Here is a 22551-nt window from a genome sequence, read left to right on the forward strand (position 1 = left end):
TGATATAATGTTCAATGACTCATTAGTTGGATATAACACCCAGTGCTCATGATATCATGTGCCCTCTTTAATTCCCATCACCCAGTTACCTCATCCCGCCCCCCCCCCCCCACCTCCCTTCCTGCAACCTTCGGTTTGTTTCCCTGGAGTCAAGAGTCTTAATATGGTTTGTCTTCCTCTCTGATTTCTTCCCATTCACTTTTCCCTTCCTTCCCCTATTGTCCTCTGCACTATTCCTTATGTTTCACATAGAGTGAAACCATATGATAATTGTGTTTCTCTGATTGACTTATTTCACTTAGCATAATATCCTCCAATTCTATCCATGTTGATATAAATGGTAGATATTTAAAATATGGAATGCTTCATGAATTTGCATGTCATCCTTGTTCAGGGGCCATGCTAATCTTCTCTGTATCATTCCAATTTTAGTATATAGGCTGCCAAAGCGAGTATAAATAGGAGGATTTTAACGATCATCTAGACAATATGACCCATTCTATGGAGGTCAGTCAGTCAGATTGTCCACAGACACTGCTATCCTTGTCCAATAGATCCATGAACAAAATAGCTATGATTTTAGGGATAAACTTTACATATGGGCTCAAATACCTAAACTACCACCACCAATGCAATTTTGGCTAAAGCACTGCTGAATGCCCATACTGCCACCAGTAGAACCAATGCTGAATCCCCAGTATTGCACCATTCCCCCCATTTCCTGAGGACATCATCCAGCAAACTGGTACAGGTTGATTACATTGGACCATTCTACAATGGAAGAAGCAGTACTAGTCTCAATAGAATAGACACTCTGATTACAGATTGTCCTTTTTTGCCCATAAGTTTTCTCTCTTTCTTTCTTTTTTTTTTTTTTGGATGCTATTTATTTATTTTTTTATAATATTTTTTATTATATTATGTTAGTCACCATACAGTACATCCCTAGTTTTTGATGTCAAGTTCCATGATTCATTACGTGCATACAACACCCAGTGCACCATGCAATACGTGCGCTCCTTAATACCCATGATCAGCCTATCCCATTCCCCCACCCCTCTCCCCTCTGAAGCCCTCAGTTTGTTTCCCAGAGTCCATAGTCTCTCATAGTTCATTCCTCCTTCTGTTTACCCCTCCCTTTCTTGTTCCCTTTCTTCTCCTACCGATCTTCCTACTTCTTATGTTGCATAAGTTTTCTGCCAAAAACATTCATTCAAAGATTTATAGAAAACATTATTCAACATCATGGTATTCCACATGGCTTTGTTCTGATTAGGGACACAGTCTCTTACCACCTCCCCCATCATCCTGAAGCAGATTTATTAATAGCATGGTGGAATGGCTTTTTAAAGATTCAATTATGACTTCAATTGGTGAGAACATCTGAAATAGGGTCCTTCAGGATGCAGTGTATGTTGTAAATCAGCAACCTTTATGTAGTACTGCTTTTTTTAGTCAAAATTCATTGGTCCAAGAATCAATGCGTGGAAATGGAGACTCTTCTCACCATTAGCTTTTGCATTCCTCTAGCAAAATTTTTTGCTTCTGTCAACAAAATTTTGGATTCTGCTGGTCTCTAGACTATCTAGTGCAGTTCCCTAATCTGTGTAGTCTAATATGGTAGACATGAGCCACATTGAAATCTTGAAATATGGCTTCTGCAACTGTAATAAATTTTAAAATGTATTTAATTTAAAGTAATTATTTTTTTTTATTTTAAAGTAATTTAAGATTGATCTCATGACTCTGAGGTTATGACCTGAGCTGAAATCAAAAGTCAGATCTTAACCCATGAGCCACCCAGACACCCCATTTTGGGTTTTCTGTGTAAGATATCATGTCATCTGCAAATAGTGAAAGTTTGACTTTTTCTTTGCAAATTTGGATGACTTTTATTTCTTTGTGTTATCTGATTGCTGTGGCTAGGACTTCTGGTACTATGTTAAATAAGAGTGTTGAGAGTGGACATATCTGTCTTATTCCTGACCATAGATGAAAAGCTCTTTTTCCCCATTGCGGATGATATTAGCTTCTGCACATCAAAGGAAACAATCAACAAAATTAAAAGGCAACTTTTAGTTGAATAGGAGAAGATATTTGCAAGTGACATATCTGATAAGGGTTAGTACCCAAAATTAAAAATATATATATCAAATTCAACCCCCAAAAAACAAATAATCCAGTTAAGAAATGGACAGAAGGCACGAATAGACATTTTTCCAAAGAAGACATACAGATGGCCAACAGATACGTGAAAATATATTCAACATCATTCATCATCAGGAAAATAAAAATCAAAACTACAATGAGATATCACCTCACACCAGTCAGAATGGTTAAAATGAACAACACAGGACAACAGTTATTGGCAAGGATGCAGAAGAAGGGGAACACTCTTGCACTGTTGGTGGGAGTGTAAACTGGTGCAGCCACTCTGGGGGATGAGTATAGAGGGTCCTCAAAAAGTTAAAAATAAAACTACCCTACAATCCAGCAATTGCACTACTAGGTATTCACCCAAAGGATACAGAAATACTAAATTGAAAGGATGTATGCACCGTGATGTTTATAACAGCATTATCAACAATAGCCAAATTATGGAAATAGCCCAAATGTCCAGTGACTGAGGAGTGGAGAAAGAAGATGTGGTATACACACGCACACACACACACACACACGCACACAGGAATATTACTCAGCCATAAAACAAGAATGAAATGTTGCCATTTGCAAGAACATGGATAAAGCTAGTATTATGTTAAATCAGTCAGAGAAAGACAAAAACCACATGATTTCACTCATATGTGCACTTTAAGAAACAAAATAAATGAACATAGAGGGGAGAAAAAGAGAGAGGGAAACCAAGAAACAGACTCTTAACTACATAGAACAAACTGATGGTTACCAGAAGGGAGGGGAGCTGGGGGAGGGGTGAGATAGGTGATGGGGATAAAGAAGCACAACTTGTGATGAGCACCGGGTGACGTATGGAAGTAATGAATCACTAAATTGTACCTGAAACTAAATTCACAAGGTATGTTAACTAACGAGAATTTAAATAACAACTGGGAAAGGAAAAAGAATCAGTAGAAAATTATAACCCAATATAGGAAAGACTATAAATAGCCCAGATCCTTTAGGAGTAAAAGTTTAAGTCACCACACCAAGTAGGGAACTGTGACCAGCTGAGAGTTTGCTAACGGTAACAATAAGCATGATGCTGAAAGATAATGAGCTGCAATAATGTGGTTCCATGTGGCAATGAAGTCTGTGAAAGTTATGACTATCCCTTCTTTATTTTGATATGACTCTATTTATATAAATATTAATCAACTTCTTTTTTTCTCTCCCATCTCTCAACCACCTCCCATAAGATATACCATAGACATTGAACTTATATCTCAGGATTTAAACTCAGAATTTCAAAATAAGCACATAATTCCACTAGAAGAGTAAATAACACAACCTAAAAAATAAATTACAGGATTTTATGTTCTGTTTTGAGGAGATGGATAGCACATTTTGAGTTGCATAAAGATAGTTGAATTATGTTAGGTAGAAAGATGATTTTTCTTTCTTTTTTTTTAAAATATTTTTTTATTATATTATGTTAGTCACCATACAGTACATCCTGGTTTCTGATGTAAAGTTCAATGATTCATTAGTTGCGTATAACACCCAGTGCACCATGCAATACGTGCCCTCCTTACTACCCATCACCAGTATATCCCATTCCCCCACCCCCCTCTCCTCTGAAGCCCTCAGTTTGTTTCTCAGAGTCCATAGTCTCTCATGCTCCATTCCCCCTTCTGATTACCCCCCCTTTCTTTATCCCTTTCTTCCCCTACCGATCTTCCTAGTTCTTATGTTCCATAGATGAGAGAAATCATATGATAATTGTCTTTCTCTAAGGATAGTTAAAACAAAAAAAAGAAGTTTAGTTAGAAAAGGTATGTATGAATGTCAAAATGACAAGGGTGGCTTTGTCCTTTGTTGACACAACTAAGCTGAAACTAGGTTTTACAGAAGTTCTTTTCTCATAAGATTCTTTGTTAACATTGCCGGAAAAGACATTACAAGTGATATTCAGACGGCCGGAGTAAATCGGGAGCCATATTCCTTTTGCTCTGAAGGTCATTGCAGGAAGTCAGGCATGGTGGTAGTTATTACGTGTTGTCACTGATCTCCAGCTTACAACTTGTCAGCTCTGGGTGATCTCTTCCTTCAGCCTCTCCAAGGCCTGGGCCAAATATGTGTGCACCTCTAGGGCGAACAATACCAGCTATTCTTGTCGCTGATCCACATCCTCAAGACTGGAGATGGCAAGTGACAAAAAGTAGGTTTTGCCTTCTCCTAACAGTTTAGAGATTTTCTCAAGGGTTCCAACTTTTCCTAAAGGGTTCTAGCTCTTCCTTGTGAGTTCCAGTTCGTTCTTGTTCTCTTCTGAATTCAACTTTATTATTTTTTTCCCCAGCTGCTGATCTGGCTGACTTGGAGTGATTTGGAGCTCAACACTAGACATAATGACAGCATCTTCAATAGACTGCTTCTCCAGCTTCAACTACTATAATCAATTTCTTCTTCTATATCACTTGTAATGGTTTGGTTTCTCTGACAAAGTAGAAGACTATTTGTCAATATCTACTAAAGCTGGATATATGCATGCCCTGTGAATCAGCAAGTCCAGTCCTAAATGTCCACCCACAGAAACAAGTACCTATGTACACAAATATACATGAAGAAAAGTGCCCATAGTTCTTATTCATCTGAGCCAAAAGCTGGAAATAATCAAACGTCTATCAACCGTAGAAGGGATAAACCCATCATGGTATAGTCACACATTAGAATAACATACATCAGTGAAAAGGAACAAACTTCTGCTTCATATAACAACAAGGACGAATCTCAAGATATACCATTGAGAAAAAAAATAAGCCCAATGTAAAAGAATGTATATTCACAAGAAATTCCCTAATCAAATGTGATAGAACTCAAGAAAGTGGCTGTTGTTGGGAAAAGGTAATAACCGGAGTTGGTACAAGGTTGTTTTCTGATCACTGGTAATGTTATATCTGGTGTATTCACATCATAAAAATTTATTAAATTGTACACTTAAGATTTGTGCATTCTATTACTTACACGTTGTACTTGAACAAAATGATTAAAAAATGTAACAAATGATACTAAAACAATGCAAAAGGAAAACATGAAAGACCCCAAATTTCCAAAGCAATATTGAGAAAAAAGAAAGCTGGAGGTATTGCACTTCCTGATCTCAAACTATATTACAAAGCTATAGTTATCAAAGCACTGTGCTATTGGCATAAAAACAGACATACAGATCAATCGAGCAGAGTAGGGAGCCCAGCAATAAACACAGGCATATATAGCCTATTAATCTATGACAAAGGAGCAAAGAATATGCAATGGGAGAAGGATAATCTCTTCAATAAGCGGTGTTGGGAAATCTGGATAGCACATGTAAAAAAAGATACACTGGACCCTTTTTTACACCATGAAAAAAATCAACTCAAAATGTATTAGACCTAAATTAAAAGACTGAAACCATATATTTCTAAAAGAAAAGATAAAAGATAAGCTCCTTGACATCAATCTTTGCAATGGTGTTTTCGACTTGATATCAAAAGCAAAGGCAACAAAAGCTATAATCAACAAGTGAGACTACGTCAATTTAAAAAGCTTCTGCAAAACAATGGAAGCCATCAATAAAATGAAAAGGCATCCTATGTGATGGGAGAAAATACCTCCAAATCATATATCTGATAAAGTGTTAATATAAAAAAACCATAAAGAACTCACACAACTCAATAACAACAACAAGCAAAACCAAAACAAGACCTAGTTCAAATACGGGCAGAGGAACTGAATAGACATTTTGCCAAAGAAGACATACAGATGCTCAACAGGCACAAGGGTAGTTGAACATTACTAATCATTAGGGACATGCAAATCAAAACCACAATGAGATAGCACCTCACACTTGTAAGAATAGCTATTATCAAAAAGGCAAGAGATTGCAAGAGTTGGTAAGGATGTAGAGAAAAGGGAACCATTGTGCCCAGTTGGTGGGAATGTAAGTTGTTGCAGCCACTATGGAAAATAATATGGAAGACCCTTAAAAATTAAAAAATATAACTACCATATGACTGCACAATCCCACTTCTGGGTATATATCCAAAGGAAATGAAAAGAAGATATTGAGGGGATATCCACACTCCCATGTTCACTGTAACATTATTTACTATAACCAATGCATGGAAGCAATTTAAGTGCCCATCAATGGATGAATGGATAAAGATGTGATACAAATATACATGTGTGTACATATATAGAGATAGTTATGAGTATATAGATATAGATAGATATACATATACATGCATATATACATATATGTATCTTGATATATAAAATATATATCAAGATATTATATATCAAGATATAGATAGACACACACACACACACAAATGTTTTGTTTTTGTTTTAAACATTTTATTTATTTATTTGAGAGAAAGAGACACAGCTAGTGACAGAGATAACAAGAGAGAGCACAAGCAGGTGGAGGGGCAGAGGAAGGGGCAGAAGGAGACTCCCCAGTGAGCAGGGAGTCCAAAGAGAGGGTCCATCCCAGGTCCCTAGGATCATGACCTGAGCCTAAGGCAGATGCTTAACTGACTGCGCCATCCAGGCACCCCACATGGTGACTATAGTTGATAACACTATTATGTAATTGAAATTTGCTAAGAAATGAGAATTTAAATGTTAAAGAAAAATAACCTATCTCATGGTCTGTGAAGATTGAATGACGTAATTTATGCTTAGCATAAGAGTTTAATAAATATTATGTAGCATAATTTTATTATTACAAAGCCAGTAACTGGAATTGAAATATTGCCTACATCCAGGTAGCCAATATTATCTTTGGGAAGAAAGATCATTTTATAACAGGTGAAAAGTTAGACCTAAATCCATAACATTAGAGCACAAGGTTCATTGTTTATATAATATCACAACCTCACATTTTAATTTGAAAGGGTATTTACAACAAACACAGGAACAGAGCAACTGGAAATTTATTCAGGCGACAGTCTGTCTGCCTGACCTCCCCATCTCCATTGTTCTCAGACATAGTTCTTTGTATTTCCTTCACAGAAATCCTCAAAAAAAATTTTTTTGCTATTTATTGCTTGACTTGTTTTATTAGTATGTATGCTCCATGAGGATAGTTATATTCTGTTTTCTTTATCTTTTCTCAGTATTAAGGACAATGACTGGCACAGTAGGTTCTTAATAAATATTTATTTAGTAAAGCAGTACAGAGAGCATGAATGTCCAGCATAAATAATCAGCAACTATGGCATGTGAGTCAGCATCTTGACACCTGTGACATTGATGGCTGACCTCTAGCCTAGTTCCCTTCTTATAGAAAGCCATTCTGCCATAGTTAAATTTTTGCTCTGTGGAGTTGTAAGGGTGATTGTTTCAAGGTCGTCAATTTCTGAATACTTGACATTTCTGATCCAACTGTCCTTGCACTTTTGTTAATGAAATGACAACATCACAAATCCTTTCCAAAATGAAGTGGAAAATGAAGGTGAATAAATAAATAACTAATGAAGGGACCACAGTCCAGCTAATTATAATCACAATATCCGAAAGTTCATGTTAATAAGAAGTGTGTGTCATTTTACCTTGCATTTATTCATCATCTGGAAAATGGTGACAGAAAATCCTTGTGTCATCAAAAAAAAATCTCTCTAATAATCAGTGAGACATAACCACTATAAATAATTTAAATCATATCAAGTAAAAACAAAGATTAACTGAGTTTTGCCAACTAGGCTTGGGGCCCTTAGACATCCCCGCAGCAGATGGGAACTGTCAAAGCCCATAAACATTCCAAATTGTAAGACATGACTTTTAGACTTTTAGATGACAGAAAACAGAAGAATTCATGCAAATCAATGAGCCCAACACACCTTATTTAAAGACAGTCCTTGACAGTCAAAAGAAAAGATGTTGTTGAAGCTGAGCCATTGGAGATATCTCAGGTTTTAATTAGTCAAATGTCACCATTTCCTAAATGGAGGCTCTTCTTAGAGAGCCCCTTTGAAAATCCATTAAAAAATAGTTTTTCCTCTATTGATCTTGGTGCTAACTCTATCCCCAATTATACTTTTTTCATTACTCAAAACTTCACTTTGGTGATATCCAATGATATAATAAGGAGACTAAAAAAATCTCTGTAATAGATCTGGCCAACTTAATTTTAAGTAAATCCATGTGGGAAGGGTTTTGATTGATCTATGCTTGTAGATATAAGAAACTTACAGGTTACAATGGTAATGCCTCTGGAATTTTTTTTTTTAATAGGTGGAGCAAAAATACATTTGAAATTAGCAACTCAGGACGTATGATAATCTATTTGCATAACAAGCATACTGCTTTTACTTTGTACATCCATTTATTGTTACTGTTGGTAGGTACTGATAGAGCTTTAGAAGTGACAACTCAACTATCACCAAATGTTACTCTTGTGACTTCTGCTGAAATATGAACAATAAAATAACTGACATATATATGGCACTTCATCATCTCAAAAAATGCTTTCATATGCATGACCTAATTTGTTCCTGAAGTTAAACTAGTGACAAGGATATTTTTATTGGCCCCATTTACAACTGAAGAAACTAAGGGTTAGAGAGGTTGAGTAACTCATTACAGATCACATTCACAGCAAATGCAGGACCCAAACACCGGAGCATTTTGGGTCCAAATCTCTTGGTGTTTTCTACTTAACTATTTTAAGGGAAGAATCAAATTCATCCTGTGAAAATATAATAATGTTCAAAAAGGAACTGTGTGATATTCATCATTGCATGTTCAATGTATACCTTTTATATGTGAGGACCTGGTGATGGACAGGGAAATGAGAGACTCAGCTTCTATCCCCTACCAAGATGAACAGGTGATTGTACCATCGTCACTGTGAAAACTGCTGTGATGTTGTTAGTTCCCAGATGGAATGGGATATCTCAGCCAAACCTTCAAAGTTGAGTAGAAGTTGGTTAGAAGAAGAGGCAGTATGTTCTAAGCATAGGGAACAGCATGTACCAATGCACAAGAAACAAGAAAGTGTGACGCAATCTAGGAACTGAAATAAATCCAGCTTAATCCGAGCATACCGAGGGACAGGACAATTATGACAGATGGAACAAGTTGGGCAAGCAAGGGCCAGATCACAGAGGACCTTATAAATCATTTTTTAAAGGTATGCTTTTGCTTGAGAACAATGGAGAGCTTTTTAAGAACTTTAAGCATTTTGAGTGCATTGACAACACATTTGAAAGTTTATATGCAATCCTAAATATAAGAGGGGATCTATTTTTGGAGCATGTTGGATTTTCTTTTCTTTTTTTTTTTTTTTTAAGATTTTATTTATTTATTTGACAGAGAGAGAGACAGCCAGTGAGAGAGGGAACACAAGCAGGGGGAGTGGGAGAGGAAGAAGCAGGCTTCCTAGCAGAGCAGGGAGCCCAATGTGGGGCTCGATCCTAGGACCCTGGGATCATGCCCTGACCTGAAGGCAGATGCTTAACGACTGAGCCACCCAGGTGCCCCCACGTTGGATTTTCTTTGGAAACTTGCCAATAGGTAAAACTGCAAATGGCCAGATGGATCTTAGAAGGAATAATATTTCTGCTCCAAGCCAATATACATTTCATTCTTGGGGTAATAGTAATGCATACAAACATCACTGACCCAAAGGAGAATTAAAAAATATAACAAATACATTGGCTTTTTATAATGTAGGTGATTTATTCCTACTTGGGATAGATTTCTTTTTAATACTGTACTTGGTTCTATAGACTAGAGAGAATTGGTTATTTGGAATAACTTTAAATAATTTCATAAATCTGGGCAAGATCCCCTGGGCCATTGGAAGATGGGCTCTCTGCATGCTACACTGCAAGGTTCAGCATATGGTCCCTAACACTTGCATAAATAAAATCTTTAGAAAACATTTTCAGTGAGGTGTCTTTTATATTTGTCTTTCATCCACGATGCCTAAATAGTGTTTCTTTCATAACACACCACATTATTTTCTTAGTAATAATTTTCACAAACAGCTCAAAGGCTGTGTATATAGATTTTTAGTTTACCCAAATACTTTCCTTTGCATCAATTTTGTACTTAGTTGGTGGCCAAGGATGAATGAAAGTTCTTATTTTTCCATTCTCACTATACAGTAAAGATAATTCCTGCTCATGCATAATTCAAGGCTTTACATGAAAAATTTCCATAATTGGTAACCATTTCTTTTTTCCACATTCTTTTATTAAAATACAATTAACATAGATTAAAAGTCACCCTCTTCTGGTACAGTTTAACAAATTTAACAAGCAAATGTGGTCATATAACCACCACCACAGTCAAGATATACAACAGTTTTGTCGCTCTAAAAAATTCCCCCAACCCTCCTTATAGCCAGTCCCTTCCCCTCTCTAGCAACCTGGAAACCACTGATCGATTGTCTATCCCTACAGTTTTTATTTTTTCATGAAGTCATATAAATGGGACAGCATAGTATGTAGCTTTTTGAGTCTAGATTCTTTCTCTTAGCATGACACAGGTGAGGTTTGTTGTGAGTTGAAGTGCAACCCTAAAAATTCACACATTGAATTCCTAATCCCCCATGTACCAGAATGTGACTTTGAAAATAGGGTCCTGTAGATATAATTAGTTAAGTCAAAATAAGGCCATACTGGCATAGAATAGGCTCCTAGTCTAATAGGACTGGTGTCTAGAGGAAATTTGAATATAGATGGGCTTCTATGGAGAATGAAGACAGATCAGGGTGATGCTTCTACAAGCCAAGGAGCACTAAAGATTGCCCACAAACTGGCAGAAGCTAAGAGAGAAGCATGAAACAGATTTGCCCTCAGAAGGAATCAACTCTACTGACCTTTTGATTTCAGGATTTCCAGTCTCCAGAACTGTGAGAAAATGCGTTTTTGTTGTTCAAGCCATCCAGTTTGTGGCACTTTGTAACAGCAGTCCTGGCAAACAAATACAAGGTTCTTCCATGTTACTGTATGTATCCATAGTTCATTTCTTTTTATTGCTGAATTTATTCCATTGTAAGTATGTATCATACACTGTTCATCCATTCACCAATTGAAGGGTATTTGGATGGCTTCTTATTTTCAATGATTACAAATGGAACTGCTATAAGCATTTGAGTACAGATTTGTAGGTGAACATAATTTTTCATTTCATTGAAACAATGAAGATTAGGATTGTTGAACCATTTGATAAGAATATGTTTAAGATTAGAAGAAATTGACAAACTGTTGACTAAAGAAGCTTTCCCATTTTACATTCCTACCAGAAGTGTATGAACATTTTACCTTCTCCACCAGAATTTGGCATTGTTGTTCTATATTTTTTTATTATCATTATAGGTACGGTTTTAAAACCACTGTGGTTTAAATTTGTTTTCCTAGAAGTATTAACAAAGTTGCACACCTTCCATGTGCTTATTTGCCATTCCTGTATTTCCTTTGGTGAAATGTTTGTTTAAACCTCATGTTCATTTCTTTATTTGACTGGCTGCTTCCTTGTCGACTTTTGAAATTTCTTTATGTATTCTGAATGTAAGTCCTTTTTAAGACATTTGACTTGCAAATATTGTCTCCCAGTTTGCACACATTTTCCTTTTCTTAACAATCTCTCTCAAAGAACAGAAGTTATTGTTTAATAAAGTTCAATTTACCAAATTTTCTTTTATGGATTGTGCTTTTGGTCTTCAATCTAAGAAATCTTTGCCTAATTTAAGGTCACAAATATTTTCTCATATATTTTCTTACAGAAGTTTTGTAACTTTTAGGGGCGCCTGGGTGGCACAGTGGTTAAGCATCTGCCTTCGGCTCAGGGCGTGATCCCGGCGTTACGGGATCGAGCCCCACATCAGGCTCCTCCGCTATGAGACTGCTTCTTCCTCTCCCACTCCCCCTGCTGTGTTCCCTCTCTCACTGGCTGTCTCTATCTCTGTCGAATAAATAAATAAAATCTTTAAAAAAAAAAAAGAAGTTTTGTAACTTTTAGCTCTATATTTAGGTTTATAATCTATGAGGAGTTACCTTTTTATAAGGTTGGAGGTATGGATCAAAGTCCTTGTAGGTTTTTTGATTTGGGGTTTGAGGTATCCAACAGTTTAAGCACCATTTCTTGATTTGTTAAATTTTATTTATTTATTTATTTGTGTGTGTGTGTTTCCTTTTAAAAAAATAATAATATTGTTTTATTATATTATATTACGTATTGCATGGTGCACTGGGTGTTATACGCAACTAATGAATCATGGAACTTTACATCAAAAACCAGGGATGTACTGTACGGTGACTAACATAATATGTTAAATTTTAAAATATTGGCATCTACATTCATGGTGAATATTTTTCTGCAGTTTTCTTTTAATGTCTTTATTTGGTTGTGAAGTCAGGTCAATGCTAGCCTCATAAAATAAGTTGAGAAGTATCTCCTCCTCTTTAACTTTTGGGAAAAATTTGTGTTGAATTGGCATCATTTATACTTAAATGTTAAGAAGAATTCACCAGTAATGTCATCGGGCTCCAATGTTTCCTTTGGGGGAGAGTTTGTAACTACAAATTCAGTTTATTTCATGGGTGCGGGCTATTCGTGTTGTCTATATTTACCTATCCTTTCTATCTGTATTTTTGTCTTTTTGAGGAGCTCTAGTAGTTTGTGTCTTTCAAAGGATTTTTCATTTCAACTAAATTACAAAATAAATTGACACATATTTGCTTATTTCCTTATAATCCTTTCCCATTTCCCTAAGTCCTGCAGTTATCCTCCCTCTGTCATCTCTGATATTGGCAATTCATGTCATATCTTTTTTCCTGATAGTCTGACTACAGATTTATCAAATTGTATCGATTTTCTCAGAAAACCAGTTTGATGTCATTGGTTACTTATCTATCTATCTATCTATCTATCTATCTATCTATCTATCTATTTCTTTGTAAGAGTGTTTTTATTTATTTATTGAGTGGGGGGAGGGGCAGAGGAAGAGGAAGAGAGAGAATCCCAAGCGGACTCTCCACTGAGCAAAGGGCTCTATGCTGGGCTCCTTCTCACCACCGGAGATCATGACCTGAGCTGCAACCATGACTCAAACACCTAACCAAATGAGCCACTCAGGCAGCCCTTATTGGTTTTCTTGATTGCTATTTTATATATTTCCTTGGTTTCTTTTGCTATATTTATCATTTCCTTTGTTTTCCTTACTTTGGGTTTAATTTACCCTTAATGTTTTAGTTTTTAATGATGCTATAGATTTTCTGGGCTTTTTTATTGCTATAAATTCCTCTCAAAAATGCTGTTGCTGCACAACACAATTTTTGATATATTATTTTCATTTTCCTTCAGTTCAAAATACTTCTTAATTTTCTGTTTTATTTACTTGTCAGCTTTGCTGTAGGTTATTCGTTCCCAACCTTCAGAGACTTTTTAATGATATCTTTCTATTATATATTGTTAATTTAATTCCATTATGGTCATATTTTGTGTTATTTGAATACTTTCAAATTTACTGAGACTTGTTTTATGGCTTTGAATGTAGTCCACTTTGAAAATTTCTGTATATGCTAGAAAAAACACATATCCCGCTATTGTTGAGTGAAGTGATAATCAACTAGGTGAAGCATTGTTCAAGTCTTTTGCCTCTAATCATTATGGATCCAATTTTCACTGTACCTTTTCTATTGATTGTAGAGAGAATGGTGTTGAAATATTTGTCTATAATTGTGAATTGGTTTATTTATCCTTTTGGTTATTTATGACAGCTTTTGCTTCATGTATTTGGAAGTTTGTTTTTAGATATTCATAATTATCAATGTCCTCATGAATAATTAGCCACTTTATCTTTATGAAATGACCTTTTTTATCACTAATTAAACTCTTCTCTGTACCCACATTTTCTAATATCATATAGACACTCTTACTTTCATTAGTGTTAGAATGATACATCCTTTTCCATCCTTCGTATATCTTTTTCTATCCTTTTACTTTCAACTTCTTTGTGGCATTAAAGTAAGTTTCTTATAGGCAGCAAATAGTAGAGCCTTGCTTTTTTTTTTATAGTCTGACAAATTGATAATCTCTGCCTTTCAATTGAGGTGTTTAGACTGTTTATATATATTGTGATTACTGACATAGGTGGGTTTAGATCTACCACCTTATTTTTTTTTATTTTTTATTTTTTGCTTTATTCGGTCTCTTCTTTATTCTTTTTTTCTCTCTCTTTCTGCTTTATTTAGAATTAATTATCTTTTATGACTTCATTTTTTCTCCATCTTGGTTTATTAGTTTTAACTACCTATTTGTATCTCTTTGGTACTTGCTTTCGGGTTTTCTGGCATTTATCTTTAGCTTATTATGGTCTACCTTCAAACAGTATTATACTACTTTAAATACAACAAAATATTCACATTTAATCTATCCCAGCATTTTTAATATTGTCATAAATTTTACTTCTGCATCTGTTATAACCCCACAATGCTCTGTTATAATTTTTGGTTAAGTGCTTATCTTTTAAACTGATTATTAAAATAAAAAAATTAATTTGTATGTATCTAACATGCAACTAATTCTGGTGTCCTTCATTCTTCTGTGTAGATCCAGGTATCTATCTGGTATAATTTTCCTTCTGTTTGAAGAACTTCTTTTGACATTCTTATATTAAAAGTCTAATAGTAATTAATTTTTCATCTTTTGTGTTTTAGAAAAATATTTTATTTTGCCTTAGTGTTAGAAAGATTTTATACTGGGTATAAACTTACAGGTTGACAATTTTATTTTCTTTTAGTACTTTAAAAATATTGCTCCACTGTCTTCTGGTTTGCATTGTTTCCAAAAAGAAAGCAGTTGTCATCTTAATTCTCATTTCTCTATATGAACTATGAGTTTTTTCTCTAGCTGCTTTTAAGATTTTCTTCCCTATCACTGGTATTAATCAATTTGATTGTGAAGTGCTTTGTTGTAGTAATTTTTCTGTGCTTTATTTTTTCTGATCTTTTTTCTTTCTGAAAATTTTTCTGATTATTTCTTCAAATATTGTGTTTTTCTTTAATGATCAAGAAAAAAAAAAAAAACACCTGAGGCTGTCTTCTTTCTTCTTTCTTCTTCTTCCTCTTTCTTCTTCTTTCTTTCTTTCTTTCTTTCTTTCTTTCTTTCTTTCTTTCTTTTCTTCTTCATTCTTTTCTGGGACTCTCAGGTCATGTGGAAATAATCTGATCTTTTTAAAAGCTTATTTGTGAGCTTTGCTAGGTGGGACCAGAAAAGCTTTTAGTCAAGGGCTGATTTTTCTCTACTATGGAGACTATACTATTTTATAATACTCTACTCATGGCCCATGTTTTATGACGTTTTTACATCCTGACTTCTGAGGACATCAACTCTTAAAGACTCGGTATAGTTCCAGGATTTTTCTGTCTGCTCTTTTCCTGGACCGGTAGTTTGCTTGTATGCATGCACTGATCAGCATTCAGGTAAGGATGCGGAAGAGGGAACCCTTGGAATATTTCTGAAGCTCATTCTCTTTCTGTGCAAATTTCTCCTCACCATTTGCCTGTCCAAGGAACCCCCACTCCTGGTCCTCTTAAACCTTCCAATCCTTCTCCTTATTGTAGGGTAACCACATGGTTTTGCCTCCATTTCCTTCTGTACCATGGTCTGGAAACTCTACAGGTAGTAAGGTGGGGCAATTGTAGAATGTAGCTTGTTTACTTCCCTCTTCTCCAGTATCACTGAACTTCACTGCTTGTTGTCCAGTATTAAAACCATTTCCTAAATAAAGAAATTTTGTTGAACACTGGAAGGTTAAAGTTGTCCCTTTTATCCTATCTTACCAAAAGTAGAAGTCCAGATATTTATTTTGTGAATACATTGTCGTGACACCCTAACTCTATAATGTAGAAATTAAGAATTGTTAATAATTGATTGCACACACAATTGCTGTGTAAATAAGGCCACACACAAAAATGGGTTTCTTTTTGTAAAAACCTTTTGTTAATATCAAAAAAGTTTAGTGACCAAAAACATTTTATATTCAGTAAGTCTGTAAACATTCTTCATGTTGAACATCTGTTTGGATTTTAGTAGAATCTTTTGGTCCCCAGGCTTGAAATTAAAAATGAGATTATGTGGTCATTTGCAATTCAAATACAATTAATATTACTTACAGGGACAAAGTCTGAAATCATCTGAATTGAATGAATTAAATGTAATCTTTTATGAGTGCAAAGCAACAGAACTACAGAGAAAATTAGCTTAAATTTGAGCACAAATATTGTCTCTGCCTACAAATCACTTACATGTATGTCAAATTTCTTTTATGTGTGCCTCCAAATGATTCAGCATACACAATCAAGAAAATTCATTTAGGAGACGTTGGAAAAACACATACCCCCACAAGTGTTTTTCTGGTGTATTTTTTCCCCTGTTGATGAATAGTTTTCAGATAAACTGCTAAATTAAATTTGTTTAGTGGTGATTATGGAGTTTCACAACTTTTGCTCAGGAATTTCTTAGCTCATTTGTTCTAAGAAAAATATGAAAGTGACAAGTGAAGCCAAGCTCTGAAGGGGGAAAAAAAAGACAATCTGATCCAAATCAGGCACATTCTGAAAGTGGCTTGAGCTTGTTGAAAATGGGTCTAATGTACATATTTGGCTCTGAAATGTAATAGGACATCATGTCAACCTTTCCTTTCTCAGACACAGACTTCTTTGATCTACCCTGAAAAGTCTAATTATGCAAACATTCCACATCACTATAAAAAAAGTTTTGCCAGAATTAATGGTGAAAACATAACTACATTCAGTGGATGTTGAGTTTACCTAGACACAATTATGCGAATTTTGCTGATGATTCAGAAGTAGGCAAGAGATCAAGCTTAGATCCAGATCAAACCACCATCAGTAGTTGCATCCCATAAGGCAAATCAAATGAATTAGTGAGAATCATCCATTAAGAAAATAAAATTATCTCTAAAACCAGGGGTAAATTCAGGTATTGTAAAATGGCAAAGAACATCTATTTCAATTTATAGAATTAAGAATTGTGAGAACTATAAGAGATACTTTATGATAGCAAATCTTGGTTAATAATGACATTCATGTTAGCCAAGTTTGACAAACAAAATGTTTTCCTTCAAAAGTTATCTGTTGCTAGCTATGTCTTCTGTGCTTTCCTGTTTCTCTGCTAGAACTCTATAGTCGATATGATTAATGCTTCTTTAAAAAAAAAAAAAAAAGACAGCCCTGGGGGTATTTATTACTTTCCTCAAGAATGTAGAAAACCCTTAATGATAACATTTCTGCTAACTGTGGTGTCAGAATTATGTATTTACATCTAACACTTTTTTTCCCTGTATAACAGGGATTACTTAATTACCTAGTACTCACATCCAAGGAAATTAAAGTTATTTTGAAGTATGAAGAACATCTTTTTAAGGGAATGTTTTATTTACTGTTTCTGAAACATATATTGGAGGTCAGAATTACCAACTTTTTAAGAATTGTGAATACATCTCTCACACAGTTTAAATTTCTGTATATATAACATATATATGTATAAAGTAATTTTACTTTTAAAAATTTAATGAAGGTATAACTTGCAGGAAAAATTCAAAAAGTATGGTTTCAAGACAGTGAACTGTTTAATTCAAATAACTTGAGACCTGTTATGGTTATAATTGCAATGGTGGGAAATTGGCAGTCCTTACGCCATAGCCCTAACATGAATTGGTATAAATAATTACATGTTTATACAGCCCAATTTAACAAGATGACTCTAGCAGAAGCCATTTAAAACATACAAAATAAAAGTTAAAACTCTAAGCAACTAAAGCAATTAATTCAGTATTAAAATCCATGTTAATCACAAATAATCCAGAAATATTCTTAAAGACCAAACCAGTAGAACTACATGTCAAAGCCCTTTTAGACATAGATAGACAATAATATTTTAAATAGAAAGCATGTTTATGAATCCCGGCCACACATTAAATGTATGAAGTTGCATGGCATTATTGATCATCATTAAATAATTGTAATATGTGCTAATTTATATTGTATAAATCATGTAATTTATAAATATATTACCTGTGTGCTATATATGTGTTACAATGTTGCTGTACATTTTATAGGCCCACAGAATTTATAAAACAGCTTCCAATAAATTTTCTCACTCAGCTCCCTTAATAAGTCTACAAGGCAGCTGTTAACTCAGTTATTATTACGCCCATTTTCTAGTTAAAGAAACTGAGAGTCTGAGAGGCTGTGCCCGGCTCAGATTGTCAGACTCCTAGCTGATAAACGTTAGTCAGAAGCCATTCGTCTAAGCTTATTAATAACAAAACTATTTCAAACGAAATAGTTAATTCTCCTGTATGATTATCATTGTCTAAATAGTATTCTTAACTGCGTGATAGAGGAGAGAGAATCTGCTTTTATAAATGATTCTGATGAAAGTCCTGTTAGAAGGAATTTGTTCATGTTTTTCCTGATTTTATTCATCATGACACAATTTGAAAATCGACATGAACTTTTTTTAAAAGCTTCTCTTTGGTACTTGTTGTATATTTTGCAATTAAAAACCATGTTTCCAAAAGTCAGTCATTGCTTTCAACCTAAGTGCAGGACAAAACACAACTACCAACGAACAACTTCAGAAATAATCTACGGTATCTTTAAATGATGCCCCTTTATATTCCGACACTTCTGCAGCAGAAAGGGTAGAACAATTCGGGTTAAACACTTACAGCGTGTCCTTTGTTTCCTTCTTTGAGCTTTGCCATTTGAATGTGTCTGTGTTTTATGTACGTACTGCTCCAGACATATGCTAAGACATAACCTTCTGACACTCTTTATTTGCCGGAAAGATACAAATTGAAGACCTGAAATCTAATATGCAATAAATCAAAAATAAATGTGTCAGGAGATTTAGCACAAGTGGCACATGAGGGGACGTCTTTTCTTTTTTTTTTTTCCTTAATCTGTAAAAGGCAAATGTCATAGTTGATACATTGACTAAACTACAATGGAGAAAGTGTTCACTCCAGATGCTGAGTCCAGGGCATCAGGGCTGTGAGCAGAGGATGGAGGATAAAGGCATGTGACTTCTAACTCCATCTTGGGAAAGGAATAAAGGGAACTTTCTCAGGACTCACCCACAGGGGTGAATGAAAATGGCTTAGGGAGATTTAAAAATAAAAGTTGAAATTCCCAGAAAATGCCTCCCCGAGAGTTGCTGAACTAAAGGACATCCAAACCCAGAGCCTTAGAGCTCTGTGGATGTGTTGCATGCTAAAATTAAAATCTAGGGGCTCCCAAAGGGATGACCAGAATAAAGCCATGCTTCCCAAAGTGTGAGACAGGTTCCACTGGTGGAAGATTATCTCAAGTGCTTTGCAGAGAGATTGTTTTTTTTTTTTTTCATTTTACCTATTAAAAATTGGATTAGGCATTTAATGACTACATATTAAAATATAATAAGCATATTAAACTGGTCATTTTGGGGATTAGTAAGATAGAAATAAACTTAAATTAAGTTTGAAAGAGTTTCTTTAAAGAAAATAGTAAGGAAATAACAATCCAGATGAGATGTGATTTTGGACAAATATTCTAAAGGTGGCACTCAAAGGACTAAGGCTGTGTTAAATGCTGCAACAGATCTTAACATCATTTGGTAAAACAATTACCCTCTTCCCTTTGTCCCTTTTTCTCCTTTCTCTGGACATAGGGGGTATAAGACAGCCTCTTTTAGCCTAACTTACCTTTCAGAATGATGCATTGTGCCCAATGTTATACTCCATCCTTATTCTTCACTCCTTTCTCACTCTCACCTCCACACCCCAGAGGGCAGATTCTGCATTCCAGGCATTCAGTGTCTAGGCACTTAATAAACGTATGAATGAAGGAACACCTGCTTTATCCCTATATATCTCTGAACTTCAGCTTGACACCACACACACACACACACACACACACACACACACACACACACAGCATCAGCAACAACTCTGCTTTTGAGCTCACAGTATTGCCCCCTCAAGTCACCTTTACTTGCTCTCTGACACTTCAAGTTGGTTCCCTTAGACTTACAATGTGACGCACTAAAGCACGGTGTGAGATTAAGAAGGATTCCAGAACGACTTACAGAGTGTGTTGCAGTCTCAACAGTTCCTTCTGCATTGTAGAGTCAAGTGATTTAAGATTTGTTTTTTAAACTGTAGGCTTGGCCCCGATGAGCCCACAACAATCAGGATAATTGCCCTTTTCACAGTGGTTGGAGAGGAAAGGGAAGGTCTATGTCAATGAGCAAATGGCATTTCTCTTCCTTAGGGAGACTGGTCAAGAATAAGCAAGTGACTCAATTGCCAAAGGAGATGCAGAGAGACGTTTGCGGTTTCTGAGAAAGAAAAGAAATCTCACTACTGAAAAATCCTTTGGAAACAATCATCTATTTTCCACTGGATCTAGTTGGGTTCAGATATGAGGGCCTAGCACTATTATCACCATTTTGTTGCTCGGATGAAGCGCTGGAAGAGCCAAACAGAACCGGAGACTGATGGGAAATTGCATCCGAATGAAGGCTGATCGAAACTCCTGGTCTGACCTCAGTCTGAAGCCCCTAATCACAGCCTTACATTCAGCAAGACAATGAATTCTACTTATTTGACCACTTTAAAGATGTTTTCTCCTATACCTTGTGGCTATATATATATATAATTAAAAATACATATATACATATATACACACATATATTTATTATATATAAACAGATATATGTGATATATATAAAGATACATTTTAATCTACATAAGGTCTAAATCTGTTATCATATAGCCATTTTCTCTCTTGAGTCACTGGTAAAATTCCAAAAAGAAGGAAAGTGATCACATCATTTACCTAATAGTTTTGTTTGGTTTATTTAGTGCTTTCTGTTTCTCCACTATACAAAGAGCCAAAATAATAATAATAATAATAGTAATGGTTAACCCTTAATTAACATTTGCTATCTACCCGACAATCTGCTAAATGCTTTACAGGGATCATATTTAATCCTCCCAACAACCTTTTGAAATGGTTCCCAAATTTATTCTCATTTTACAGATGAGAAAACAGAATGTTTAAAATATCTGTAGTCTCAGAATGAACACCATTGATGTGGTCAGTGGCCAAATAATACCGTGTTTTCATGAATTCTGCCTACCTCACTAAACTAAATCCTATGACTATTCTCTATTAAAACATGTATATTCTCCTAGTATGAATTGTCTTTCAATTTTTCTGCTTGCTATCTGCTTTTCTACCACTCGCATCAGAATTTCAAGAGGAAGTTTTTCAGTCTGGTTGTTTTTATCCCAGTATCTAGCATAATAGATGCTCAATAAATACTGAATGAATGAATGAATGAATGATAAATGAATGGAAAAATAAACACATTTGCCTGTGTTAGTTGAGGCTGCTGTAACAATTACCATAGGCTTAAAGACCAAAAATATATCTCTCACTATTCTGGAGCATGAACGTCTAAGATCAGGGTACCACCACGGTTGGGTTCTGGTGTGAGTCCTTCTTCTAGTTAATAGAAGGCAATCTTCAAGTTGTATACTCACATGCCTGGGAGCAGAAAAAAGAAGGAAGCTCTCCTGTCTTTTCAAATAAAGACACTAATCGCCTCACGAGGGCTCCATCCTCATAACCTAATTACTTCCCAAAGGTTTTATATTCAAATACCTTCACATTGGTGAACAAATGAATTTTGTGGACACACAGAAAAAATGCAGTCCGTACCATTGCCCAAGAGTACATAGGTAATAAATATCACAGTTGACCAAAGGCTAACACCCTTAAATGCTAGGATATTCCATAAGAGCACAGAAGCTGGATGGTCCCACTCCATCCAGCTTCACCAGAATCACCAGACTTCAAAAAATTGCACTGACTTTGAGTAACAAGGGGAATCTCTAGGGAATCCCATTTTTATTAAGCGCATCAGATACTTATGTTTAAGACCTACAGTGATAGACTGAATCCTCACAACAGAGGAATGCAACATATAAAGCTCTGAGTAGAGACTGTTCAAAAGTTCAAATGGTTTAGTTCACTTTCTTTGAAATCATGCCTTCATTTCTTTTTTAGAGAAGTTTTCCAAATCAATGCCTTCAAGTTAGCTATTAAATACAATTGTAACCCTACACCTTCTACCTCCTTAATACTTGGTAGCTGCTAAAGAATTTTTGAATATTGTCTCTTAACTAAGCCCATAACGCTGCCCTGAGACCAGTGAGACACATACCAATTTACATGTGACGGCTCAGAGATGTGAAATGATTTAATTATTAGCACATAGAGAGGGGGTCGATCAGCTGTCCAGCCAGCCTGGTTCTTGCTGTTGTCTTATTTTTGGCAGCTTCTCCAGTTCCATCAAGTGTTGAAAAAG

General features: G+C 35.3%; 1 non-coding gene across 1 annotated transcript; it reads right to left on the reverse strand.

Annotated features, from left to right (window-relative positions):
• Positions 1-349: 349 nt before the first annotated feature.
• On the reverse strand, positions 350-452 carry LOC113250949 (U6 spliceosomal RNA). Its single transcript, XR_003314272.1, has one exon. It is a non-coding gene; the product is annotated as a U6 spliceosomal RNA (small nuclear RNA).
• Between the last annotated feature and the right edge of the window lie 22099 nt (positions 453-22551).

This window comes from Ursus arctos, unplaced genomic scaffold (assembly GCF_023065955.2).
Source record: "Ursus arctos isolate Adak ecotype North America unplaced genomic scaffold, UrsArc2.0 scaffold_1, whole genome shotgun sequence".
Lineage (NCBI taxonomy): Eukaryota > Metazoa > Chordata > Mammalia > Carnivora > Ursidae > Ursus > Ursus arctos.